We start from the raw sequence: 13,335 nt of genomic DNA, 5'->3' as shown, positions 1-13,335 counted from the left end.
CCCAAAGAAAAAAAGTTCTCATATTCAAAAAGACATATGCACCCCTATATTTATCGCAGCACTATTTACAATAGCCAAGATATGGAAGCAACCTAAGTTGCTTCATCAATAAATGAATGGATAAAGAAGATGTGGTACATATACACAATGGAATATTATTCAACTATAAAAAGAAAACAAATCCTACCATTTGCAACAACATGGATGGAGCTAGAGGATGTTATGCTCAGTGAAATAAGCCAGGCAGAGAAAGACAAGTACCAAATGATTTCCCTCATTTGTGGAGTATAATGACAAAGCAGAACTGAAGGAACAAAACAGGAGCAGACTCGCAGACTTTAAGAAGGGTCTAGTGGTTACCAAAGGGGAGCGGTCGGGAAGGGTGGGTGGGGAGGGAGGGAAAAGGGGGATTGCGGGGTATTATGATTATAGTACACATGGTGTGGAGGGGGTAATGGGGAAAACAATGTAGCACAGAGAAGACAAGTAGTGACTCTGTGGCATCTTACTACACTGATGGACAGTGACTGTAATGGGGCATGGGGGGGACTTGATAATATGGGTGAATTTTTAACCACATCGTTTTTCATGTGAAAACTTCGTAAGAGTGTATATCAATGATAACTTAATTTAAAAAAATATGCCACAGATGGCTTTACAAATTTTCAATTTTCAAAGAACTAGAACATATGACAGTCAACAATAAAGTGGTAAAATTGGGTATTTCTTAATAAGAGCAATAGAATTTAGCAAAATCTCAAAATCCTCATCAGGAACACTCACTCTCGTTGAAATAAGTACAGAAATACAATCAATGAGAGATTTTTTCAAATGAAGAATTCATTTGTTGTAATTTGAGGATTTAAAAAAAAATTATTGTATCACTGTATTTATGAAGTACACTCTTATGAGTCAGACTTCTCTTTCAACCTCTAATCTGCCTGGAATTAAGGTAAAGAAAGAATTTGGATATTACTTCCAAAAATCTTGGCAATGAATTTAGCAAAAATACAAAACACAATTTCATCGGTGACTCCCAGGTTGAAACACTACAGGTAAACAGAGGCTTCAGTCCCACCTCATTCTTGTATTCAATGAATTCAAACAAGAGTAAGAGAACATTTTCACCAAATGGCAAATGCTTACAGAGTTATCGCAGAATGTACACAATGGCCTGCCAGAGGACATGTGTAGGTTAGGGAAAACGCACACTTAATAAGAGCAGAGTATGTGACAATATTGTCAGAGGGACTATTTTTAACTTCATCGGAAGGAAATGAAGCAGAATGTTTTGGGCATTAAGAATGATTGTCTAAGCATGATTATAACATGATAATTGGGTGACATTTTGAAATGGTTAGTCTTCAAAGCCACAGGGAGAGCTACTGTTTTATCTGGTTAAATAAACATAAGGGAACAAAAGAACTGAATGATACCAGAAACCTGTTTACCTTTCAGTAAATTACATTGTACTGAAACTAAGGATCTTTTTTCCTCTGTTTTACAGAGAATCAGTCATTGCCAGTTTGGTTCTATTTTATTTCTGAAGCTAAAGGCAAGAAAACTACCCATCAACAAACTTACTGATAATCTGGCAACAATTTTCTTTCATGGTGCAGATTAGCCACACATTACTGGAAATTATAGCTAATATAAATCAAAACTAAAGTTAACAAATACAGTACAATTTCATCATTACCCTAGGAAAGTAGGAAAGTGAACCAGGCAGACCTGACTGTAGAAGGAAAGGATAATCATACTACTTGACGTGGCACTAGGTGACAGATGTCCCATTTCAGAGACTGGAGCCAAATCTTAGGATAGCAGGGAGACCTCTACTTACAACAGTCTCTCACTCAGCCTCTTAAATTACATCACTATGTAAAATTAAATAGTCATATCTGAAATACAGTAGTGAGACAGAACAACCAAAAATAATGAGAAGGGGTCGCAGGGGGGCGTTGCGGGAGGCATAACATCTGTATTATAAGAATAGAGGAACCAGAGAAACGGCACCAGGAGAAAGCAACCAGGTAAGTCCAGAAGTTTGGAAATCCTGTAGGAGCAACAACCTGGTCTCTTCAACAAGTGGATAATATGAAAAGGTGGGGGGTGGGGCAGGGACATGAGGTGTGGAGAAGTGCCCTAGAAAACACACTTAGGAGAGAAAAACCAAATGGAATGTGTAGGCCTTGTTAGGATCCTCACCAGGAAAAAAAAGGCTGGATACAATCAAGGAAGTAAGAATATACACTGGCTATCAGATGATGCAAATGACAGCTGTGGACACTGGTAATAATGGTACTGGAGTTACGCAGAAAATACCCATATTTTTTAGAGATACATAATAAATACATAAGAGTAGGATGACATGAGGTCTTGGATTTACTGTACTAATAAGAAGAAATAAAAGGAGATGAAAAGGAAGAGATAAATGAAGCAAATATGGAACAATCCCAGTAATTACTGAATCTGGGAAAAAATAATTATATTACTTTTTCAATTTCTGTTTATTTTTAAAGTCTTCATAATAAAGCTTAACTTTCATAAAAACTGAAAGCACCAAGCTCACTACACATAAACTAACAAATAAATGACACAATTTCACATATCAAACAAAAAATCTTTATGATCTTGAAACCCCAGCCCACAACCCTGTGAGAGTCTGTTTTTCTGAACAGTTTAAAACACAAAACATTCTTATTTCATCATGTGAATGCTCTTGAGATTTTGAAAATATACCTTAGCAAAAAAATAGAAAACACTGAATTGCACTTCCCAGCAACATCTATATGTACAATAGCACCAAAATAAATTAAGCATGATTCACTGACACTCATTATTGGCAGAAAAAAAATAAAGTCTCCAGGCATTAAAAACAAAAATCAAACACCAGACTCTGTTAAACACTAACAAGTTTAACATGATTCACTCTAGGAGCAGGGAGGAAAGCTGTGAGCAGAGACAGGGATGATTTCAAAACTACTCAAGAAATACTTTTTAATGTTGTTTTTATTTTTTAAACCATGTGATTGTACTGCCTACTCAAAAATAAATTTTAATTCTAAATAAAGTACTTGCATATATACTTATCATAATTTCAAAAATTATTTTTACTCTTCCATGAATAATCAAACACTAGAACTTTAAAAAGAAGAAAATTAAGATTTTTTTGTGTGCTCTAAGATTTACCATCAGTCACATATGCCACTATTTTCTGGGATCAACCACTGGCAGTTTTAAGACCCATTAATTTCTTATCTTACTTCTAATAGGTTCTTTCTTTTCTTTAGGCAGACATTTAAGAAACTTGAAATAAATCTGAAGTATTTAACATAAAAGCAAAAAAAGTCCCTGGGGTTAACTCGAAGAAAAACTCAAATCAAGGAAAGCCCCTTCTATTTTTCACTCTCTGTCAAGCCACACACTTAAGTCTTTACTTGACAGTAAAGGAATTTAACAAGGATTTAGAAATCTTCATTTTGTTCCACTCTTCTAACCTCCAACCCAAACTATTATATTTTCCCTTTCTTTTCTCACCCATTACCTGTGCTTCTTAGTCTACTCTTGTCAATCAAGATTATTAAAATCTCAAACAAAACCTAATCATTTGCCTTTTAAGCTACTTAAAATAAGATATATAAACCCTCCTATTCTTCCAATCCTATCTGAAGCATTCTGCATCTCTCTTCCTGATAATTTTACTGAGTTGATGGCTAAATAAACGAACTAATATTGAAACTTCAAGTAAATTAACTAAAGCCCTTTGGGGGTCTCAGGTGGGTTCCATTTTGTTCCTTAAGTAGCTGGTGGCTTCTTACTCTAGAAACTAACAAGCCTGGTGGAAACCTCCAACAACAAAGGAACACTATGAAGAATTCCAGATGGCCACACCGCTTTCAACAAATTTGACAGATGAAAAATGTCATCCACAAAAATATGATATTCTCTTCACAAAAAAATCTTATCACTGGATTGCTTTTATGAAGGATTTCTAAATGCTGATTTAGACCCAGGCTTAAACAGTAGCTATTTGCTATTGACCAATAGGTATTTACTGAGAGCCCTCAGTGTGTGTTCGGCTCTTAACTGCAAACAAAAGAAGACACACTTGTTAAGAGCTTTAAGATATGTTGGACAAGACACACAACAACATAACACAGAAGAAGAGGTCAGCAGGCCAACTGTGTAGCACATCGGTTGTGAGCAGGCAGAGCCAGGAGCTGCAGGGGCTACAGCAGACCCGAGGTTCCACGAACTCCTGGCAACATTTTGTAGGTGAGACAGCACAGGAAGGCGGATGGAATGCTCCTGGTTGCCAGATACAGGCTGCTCTGTCTCTGAGACAGAAAGCGATCTGGCTGGGGGACACAGGTTTCATTTGGCTGAGGTTAACTGTGAGAAGAGGAATGGTGAAGAGACCCACAGGGGCAGGCCACAGCCAACAAGGAAGTGTGGGTGTGTGTGTGCTGACTGCTGAAGAAAAGTGGGATGTGATCAGACCTAGAAGACCTTGGATGACAGCTGCAATTTAATTTTGATGACAGCAGTGATTCCTCAGCCTTGAAGAGGGAAGGAACCAAAAGTGCACAGTCCTGCCAACCAGATGCAGGTTCCTTCACACTGGACACGACTATGCTGCAGGCAGACACAGGCAAGAAGGGCCTCCATGTCAGTATTCTATCACCAAAAGGGGGTCTGATGAACATTCTACAGCTAACTTGATACACTCACTACATTTTAGATGAGTGCTTTCTTAAAGACACTTTAAGGGAGATCTGACACCGCCCTTCAAAAAATTTTAGGCAACTCTTTAAAAGCAACTTGTAGAATGGAACATTCTCTAGAAGAATGTCCACAGGTGGCCAATTCCATATAATAATAATAATGTAATTTTAGTACTAATACAAACACTATCTCATTTAATCCTGACCTATGAAGTAGTGACTGTTATAAACCCCATTTTGTAGGTAACCTTCCTGAGAGGCTTAGAATATAAGTGCCTTTCAGAAGATCATGTACGGCTCATTTAGTTGTGGAGCTGGGACTTGCCGAGGTCTCACAGACCTCAGGAAACATGCCCATGGCCACACCACCACCATGCCTCAACAACTGTCCCTTTTCTTTCCAATGACCCATTTGGACAAGAAGACCCACCTCTGTGGTTGGTGAAGGGAGTGAGAACGCCAACCTTACTTGCCAGCTCTGGATCACAAGTAATGACTCCAGAGTCAGCTAGCAACAGAAAGACTCTCCCATGTTATATTTTTGGTAGAAACAGTGAAGAGGGAGTTACTATTCTTTATGCAGTATCTTTTGTTTAAAATTACTATCGAGAGAAATAACCAAATCATAGGCTTAAAGATGGTGGCGTGAGAAGTGAGACAGAAACCTTCTCCCAAAACCACATATAATATGAAAACAAAGAACAAAGCAAATACGACTACTCCTGAAAGAGCAACCAGAAAGAAGATTGTGACAGATGGCCTACATCTGGGGAAAAGAGTAGACCTCACGGAAAAGGGTAAAGCAGCAAAGCTGTGATACGGTGGGACCCAGGCCCTCCCCCCACCCCAGCTCATGGGCGGGAGTAAGAGAAACAGTGTGGGGAGAGAGTAGAAGCTCAGGACTGCTAAATACCCAGCCCTGGAGATGGACTCTGGGAGCACAAACCCACATTACATGGTGCTCGGGAGATTAGCAGGGCTGAAAGCAAAGACAGGAAGAATACTCGGAAAGACTGAGATCCCAGCCTCTTGTGGAGAACAGGTACCCACAACTGGCTGCTCCAGGACAAAAGAAAGGTGGGCACTTTGAAAGCCTTCCCAACAGCAAGAGGGCTGCTAAAGGGACAAGAATTACACAGAGCTTGCTGATCAGGAGAAAGGGCTGGTGGGCAAAATCATCCTGGCACACTCAGCCCAGCAGATTGGGAAATTTCAGGAGCTTCAGGCACTCCGACTGGCTGGCAACGGGTGCTGAGGCTCCCCACTACAATACGCAGCCTGCTAGTCCTTATTCCCAGCCGGCACCAGCTCACAAACCTCCTGCCCCCGCCACTGCACCAGGCCAGCCTGAGAGCAGTTCCACCTATGGCAGCTACAGGAGCATAAAGCAGAGGCTCCTGCCTGCACACTCGGCCTACTGGCACTGGAAATGGAGGCATGCAGTGCAGTTGGGAAGCAGGAAAGAGTTCTCTCCGCCTGGCAGGCAATGGCACTGCTCACCTGTGTCCCCCTCCATTGTTCCAGGAGCTGGGCGGCTCCGGAGAGTAGAGCTCCTGGGCACTGGAGGACACCACCTACACAAAGTTATTATTCCTTAGCAATCATTAGAAATAAGAAATGGCAAAATAACCTGGTACAAACCAAAATCCCATGAACACCAGGAAGAGGGCTAAGTGAAACTGAAATCACCAATCTTCTTCACAAAGATTTCAAAATAAAAATCATAAACATGCTCACAGAGCTTTAGAAAAATATTCAAGATGTCAGGGAGGACCTCAAGAAACAAAAACTTTGAAAAATACAGTATCTGAAATGAAACATACAATGAAGGGATTTAAAAGTAGATCAGATGAAGTAGAGATGGAAAATGAAAATTAGAGAAAAGGAAAACAAGCAGAGGCACAGAGAAAAAAAGCAACTCTAGGAATGAAAGAATAATAAGAGAGCTGTGTGACCAATCCAAACAGAATAACATTTGTACCAGAAAAGAAGAGAGAGACAAAGGGATAGTCTCTTTGCAGAAATAATTGCTGAAAACTTCCACAATCTGGGGAAGGAAATAGTCTATCAGGTCATGGAAGTGCAAAGATCTCCCAACACAAGGGACTTAGGAAGACAAAACAAGGACATATAGTAATTAAAATGGCAAAGATCAAGGTCAAGGAGAGAGAATTGACAGCACCCGAGAAAGGAAAAAGATCACATACAAAGGAAAACCCATCAGGCTATCAGACTTCTCAGCAGAAACCTTACAGGCCAGAAGGGAGGGGCATGATGTTTTTAATACAATGAAACAAATGGGCCTTAAACGAAGAATACTCTACTCAGCAAGATTATCATTTAAATTTGAAGCAAGGATTAAACAATTTCCAGATAAGCAGAAGTTGAGGGAGTTTACCTCCCACAACTGTCTCTACAGTGTATTTTAAAGGGACTGCTCTAGATGAAGTGCTCCTAAGGCTAAATAGCTGTCGTCAGAGAAAATAAAAGCCACAGTAGAGGAAATAGACAAATTAATTACTAAGCAAATGCAAAATTAAATAAACTACTCACAAAGTTAGTCAAGGAATACACAAAGAATGTAGAATTCATAAAGATATATTATGTATATAACATTTTATATCTGAAACGAATCTCTAATATATAAAGAATGGAAGAGGCAGAAGAAGAAGAAGGGAGAGAAAAAAAGGAAACTTTAGATTGTGTTTGAAATAGTGTAATAAGAAAGTTAAGTCAGATTGTTAGATAGTAAGCAAGCTGCCCTTGAACTATGGTAAACACAAATCTAAGGCCTACAATGGCAATAAGTACATATCTATCAATAATCACCCTAAATGTAAATGGACTGAATGCAACAATCAAACAATAGAGAGTTTCTGAATGAATAGGAAGGCAAGACCCACCTATATATGCTGCCTACAAGAGACTCACTTCAAACCCAAAGACATACACAGACTAAAAGTGAAGGTATTATGGAAAAAGACAGTTCATGTAAATAATGAGGAGAAAAAAGGAGGAGTTGCAGTACTTGTATCAGACAAAACAGACTTCAAAACAAACAAAGTAACAAGAGACAAAGAAGGACATTACATAATGATAAAGGGGTCAGTCTAACAAGATAATATAACCATTTTAAATATCTATGCCCCCAACACTGGAAGCATCTAAACATGTGAAACAAGTTCTAACAGAATTAAAGAGGGAAACAGAATGCAATGTTTTCATTTTAGGAGACTTCAACAACTCACTCCAAAGGACAGATCAACCAGACAGAAAATAAGGAGACAGAGGCACTGAAAAACACATTAGAACAGTGGACCTAACAGACTTCTGAACAACACTTCACCCAAAAGCAACAGGATACACATTCTTTTCAAGTGTACATGGAACATTTTCCAGAATAGATCACATACGAAGCCACAAAAAGAGCCTCAGTAAATTCAAAAAGATTGAAATTGAGCCAACCAGCTTCTTAAACCACAAGGATATGAAACTTGAAATAAACTATGGAAAGAAAACAAAAAAGTCAAGAAACACATAGAGGCTTAACAACATGCTCCTAAATAATCAAAGGATCAATAACCAAATTAAAACAGAGTTGAAGTATATATGGAGACAAAGGAAAACAATAATTCAACAGCACCAAACCTGTAGGATGCAGCAAAGGCCATGCTAAGAGGGAAGTATACCCCAATACAGGCTTACCGCAAGAAAGAAAAACAATCCCAAATGAACAGTCTAAACTCACAATTAAGGAAACTAGAAAAAGAAGAACAAAGGAGGCCCAAAGTCAGTAAAAGGAGGGACACAATAAAGATCAGAGCAAAAATAAATAAGACTGAGAATAAAACAATAGAAAGAATCAATGAAAGCAGGAGCTGGTTCTTCGAGAAAATAAACAAAATAGATAAACCCCTAGCCAGACTTACCAAGACTTATCAAGAGTCTACATAAATAAAGAGAATCAGAAATGAGAAAGGAAAAATCGCTACAGACACCACAGAAATACAAAGAATTAGTAGAGAATACTATGAAAAATTGTATGCTAACAAATTGGATAACTTAAAGAAATGGACAACTTTCTAGGAAAATACAACCTTCCAAGGCTGACCCAGGAAGAAACAGAAAATCTGAAGACACAAATTACCAGCAATGAAACTGAATTGGTAATTTAAAAAATTACCTAAGAACAAAACCACTAGACCAGATGGCTTCAGTGCAGAATTTTATCAAACATTTAGAGAAGACCTAATACACATCCCCCTTAAAATTTTCCAGAAAGTAGAAGAGGAAGGAATACTTTCAAACTTATTCTACGAGGCCAGCATCACTCTAATACCACAACCAGACAAAGACACCACAAAAAAAGAAAATTACAGACCAATATCCCTGATGAACATACATGCAAAAATACTCAACAAAATATTACCAAACCAAATTCAAAAATACATTAAAAAGATCATCTAACATGATCAAGTGGGATTTATTCCAGGGATACAAGGATGGTGCAATATTGGAAAATCCGTCAACATCATCCACCACATCAACAAAAAGAAGGACAAAAACATATGATCATCTCCATAGATGCTGAAAAAGCATTTGACAAAATTCAACATCCATTCATGATAAAAACTCTCAAAAAAATGGGTACAGAGGGTAAGTACTTCAACATAATAAAGGCCATATACAACAAACCCACAGCCATCATGGTTAAAAGCAAAAAGCTGAAAGCTTTTTCTCTAAGATACGAAACAAGACAAGGATGCCCACTTTCCCCACTTTTATTCAACATAGTACTGGAGGTCCTAGCCATGGCAATCAGACACTACCAGGAAATAAAAGGTATCCAGACTGGTAAGGAAGAAGTTGAACTGTCACTGTTTGCAGATGACTTAATATTGTATACAAAAACCCTGAAGAATCCACCCCAAAACAACCATAACTAATAACTGAATTCAGCAAAGTTGCATGACACAAAATTAATATACACAGAAATCTGTTGCATTCCTATATACTAACGATGAACTAGAGGAAAGAGAAATCAGGAAAACAATTCCATTTACAATTGCATCAAAAAGAATAAAATACCTAGGAATAAACCAAGGACGTGAAATACCTATACCATGAAAACTGTAATACACTCATGAGAGAAATTAAAGGAGATACCAATACATGGAAACACATCCCATGTTCATGATAGGAAGAATATTGTCAAAATGGCCATCCTGCCTAAAGCAATCTACAGATTCAATGCAATCCCTATCAAAATTCCAACAGCACTCTTCAATGAACTGAACAAATAGTTCTAAAATTCATATGGAACCACAAAAGACCCTGAACAGCCAAAGCAATCCTGAGAAGGAAGAATAAAGGTGGGGGGATTAAACTCCCTGACTTCAAGCTCTACTACAAAACCACAGTAATCAACACAATTTGGCACTAGCACAAGAATAGACCCATAGATCAATGGAACAGAAAGAGAGCCCAGATATAAAGCCAAGCATATATGGCCAATTAATATATGATAAAGGAGCCATGGATATACAATGGAGAAATGACAGCCTCTTCAACAACTGGTGTTGGCAAAACTGGACAGTTACATGTAAGAGAATGAAACTGGATTACTGTCTAACTCCATACACAAAAGTAAACTCAAAATGGCTCAAAGACCTGAATGTAAGTCATTAAACGATAAAACTCTAAGAAGTAAACAGAGGCAAAACTCTCTTGAATATAAACATGAGCAATTTTTTCATGAACGTACCTCCTTGGGCAAGGGAAACAAAAACAAAAATGAACAAATGGGACTACATCAAGCTAAAAAGCTTCTGTACAGGAAAGGACACCATCAACAGAACAAAAAGGCATCCTACAGTGTGGGAGAATATATTCTTAAATGACATATCCGACAAGGGGTTAACATACAAAATATATAAAGAACTCACACGCCTCAACACCCAAAAAGCAAGTAACCCAATTGAAAAATGTGCAGAGGATATGAACAGACACCTCTCCAGAGAAGAAATTCAGATGGCCAACAGGCACATGAAAAGATGCTCCACATGGCTAATCATCAGGGAAATGCAAATTAAAACCACAATGAGATATCACCTCACACCAGTTAGGATGGCCAAGATCGAAAAGACAAGAACTAAAGCAAACGATGGCGAGTATGTGGAGAAAAGGGAACCCTCCTACACTGTTGTAGAGAATGTAAAATTAGTTTAACCATTGTGGAAAGCAATATGGAGGTTCCTCAAAAAACTAAAAATAGAAATACCATTTGACCCAGGAAATCCACTTCTAGGAATTTACCCTAAGAATGCAGCAGCCCAGTTTGAAAAAGACAGATGCACCCCTATGTTTATTGCAGCACTATTTACAATAGCCAAGATATAAAAGCAACCTAAGTTGCTTCATCAATAGATGAATGGATAAAGAAGATGTGATACATATACACAATGGAGTATTATTTAGCCATAAGAAGAAAAAAATCCTACCATTTGCAACAACATGCATGGAGCGAGAGGATATTATTCTCATTGAAATAAGCCAGGTGGAGAAAGATAAGTACCAAATGATTTCACTCATTTGTGGAGTATAACAGCAAAGCAAAACTGAAGGAACAAAACAGCAGCAGACTCACAGACTCCAAGAAGAAATTAGTGATTACCAAAGGGGAGAGATGGGTGCAGGTGCGTAGGGAGGGAGGGACAAGGGGATTGAAGGGCATTATGGTTGGCACACATGGTGTGGGGGGTCACGGGGAAGACAGTGTAGCACAGAGAAGACAAGTAGTTTCTCTGTGGCATCTTCTTATGTTGATGGACAGTGACTGCGGTGGGATGTGTGGGGGGACTCGATAATATGGGTGAATGTAGTAACCACAATGCTGCTCATGTGAAATCTTCATAAGATTGTTTATTAATGATACCTTTACAAAAATAAATAAATAACTAAATTTAATTTAATTACTATCAAATTTCTCAGGGATTTCATACCCCTATTAGTGCATATACTTTAAATTACAATTGATTATGTCTTTCCAAATCTTTAGATATTCATATGTAATTTCCACACAGAACCACCATTGGGCCTGCTATGTTTAAAGAGTAGAGCTAAATGACAAAACTGTCACTTAAATTTCAGGTGAAGATGTTAATTAAAATAATAAAGGGCATTGGACCTGATTCACAGGAATACCATCAGTAGCAAAAGAACCAAAAAACACCTAATTTATATTACTTTCCAATGTCAAAAATCAAATGAAATACTTCATATAAATAAGAGAAGCATTAATAAAATGTTACTGTTCCTTTCTGTCACATTGTAACATGACAAGCAACCAGGCTAAACCTTTCTTTGAATGAGAAATTCTATTTTTTACGCAACTATAAGGAGCATGGTCTGAAGTTTTGTAGTCAGAAAATATGTTTATGAAACAACATCTTAAGTTAGACTATCACAGATTCTAAGCTCACTGTTTATCACATGATTTTCAATAACCATGTGTGCTTTCATAGTGATGACTGATGCTGATGTTGGGATACATGAATGAAAACTAGTAGCTGACAAAGTATTAGCACCTAGAGGTTATAAGATAATAATGCTTTAGAGTAAGATTGGTGTGGGCATGGAGATGTAATGGAGAAGCCAAAGAGGGGAAAATGAGTGAATATTAAATGGATAAGTTCTTCAACAAGCTAACTGATCATAGGGTACCTCCTCCTCCACATAGCATGATACGTGCCAACATGCTCTAAAGAAGAAAAAGGCAGAAATTATTTTCTTCCATTACTTAAATCAATCTTAACTCTCAGTAAAACTGCTTATCTCAAGAATGAAACAGATAAAAATGTTTGTCATTTGTTAAAATGTAGGATTATTCTGAGAATACCATTTGACCCAGGAATTCCACTTCTAGGAATTTACCCTAAGAATGCAGCACTCCAGTTTGAAAAAAACAGAGTCACCTCTATGTTTATCGCTGCACTATTTACAATAACCAAGATATGGAAGCAACCTAAATGTCCATCAGTAGATGAATGGATAAAGAAGATGTGGTACATATACACAATGGAATATTACTCAGCCATAAGAAAAAAACAGATCTTACCATTCACAACAACATGGATGGAGCTAGAGGGTATTATGCTCAGTGAAATAAACCAGGAGGAGAAAGACAAGTACCAAATGATTTTACTCATATGTGGAGTATAAGAACAAAGGAAAACTGAAGGAACAAAACAGGAGCAGAATCACAGAACCCAGGAATGGACTAACAGTTACCAAAGGGAAAGGGACTGGGGAGGATGGGTGGGAAGGGAGGGATAAGGGTGGGGAAAAAGAAAGGGGGCCTTATGATTAACATGTATAGTGTGTGTGGCAGCACAGGGAGGGCTGTGCAACCCAGAGCAGACAAGGAGTGATTTTACAGCATCTTACTATGCAGATGGACAGTGACTGTGAAGGGGTATGTAGGGAGGACTTGGTGAAGGGGGGAGCCTAGTAAACATAATGTTCTTCATGTAATTGTAGATTAATGATACCAAAATAAAAAATAAAAAAGTACTATAAAAAAAAAGAAAAAAAAATGTAGGATTCTGAG

General features: G+C 38.0%; 1 protein-coding gene across 1 annotated transcript in view; it reads right to left on the bottom strand.

Annotated features, from left to right (window-relative positions):
- MIPEP (mitochondrial intermediate peptidase) overlaps positions 1-13,335 on the bottom strand; it is a 175,057-nt gene that overhangs the window by 129,890 nt on the left and 31,832 nt on the right. The gene's annotated exons all lie outside the window — the stretch shown is intronic.

The sequence above is a fragment of the Manis pentadactyla genome, chromosome 2, assembly GCF_030020395.1.
Source record: "Manis pentadactyla isolate mManPen7 chromosome 2, mManPen7.hap1, whole genome shotgun sequence".
In the NCBI taxonomy this organism is placed as follows: Eukaryota; Metazoa; Chordata; class Mammalia; order Pholidota; family Manidae; genus Manis; species Manis pentadactyla.
The sequence above is the reverse complement of the archived record's forward strand: the minus strand, read 5'-3'. Positions and strand labels throughout refer to the sequence as shown.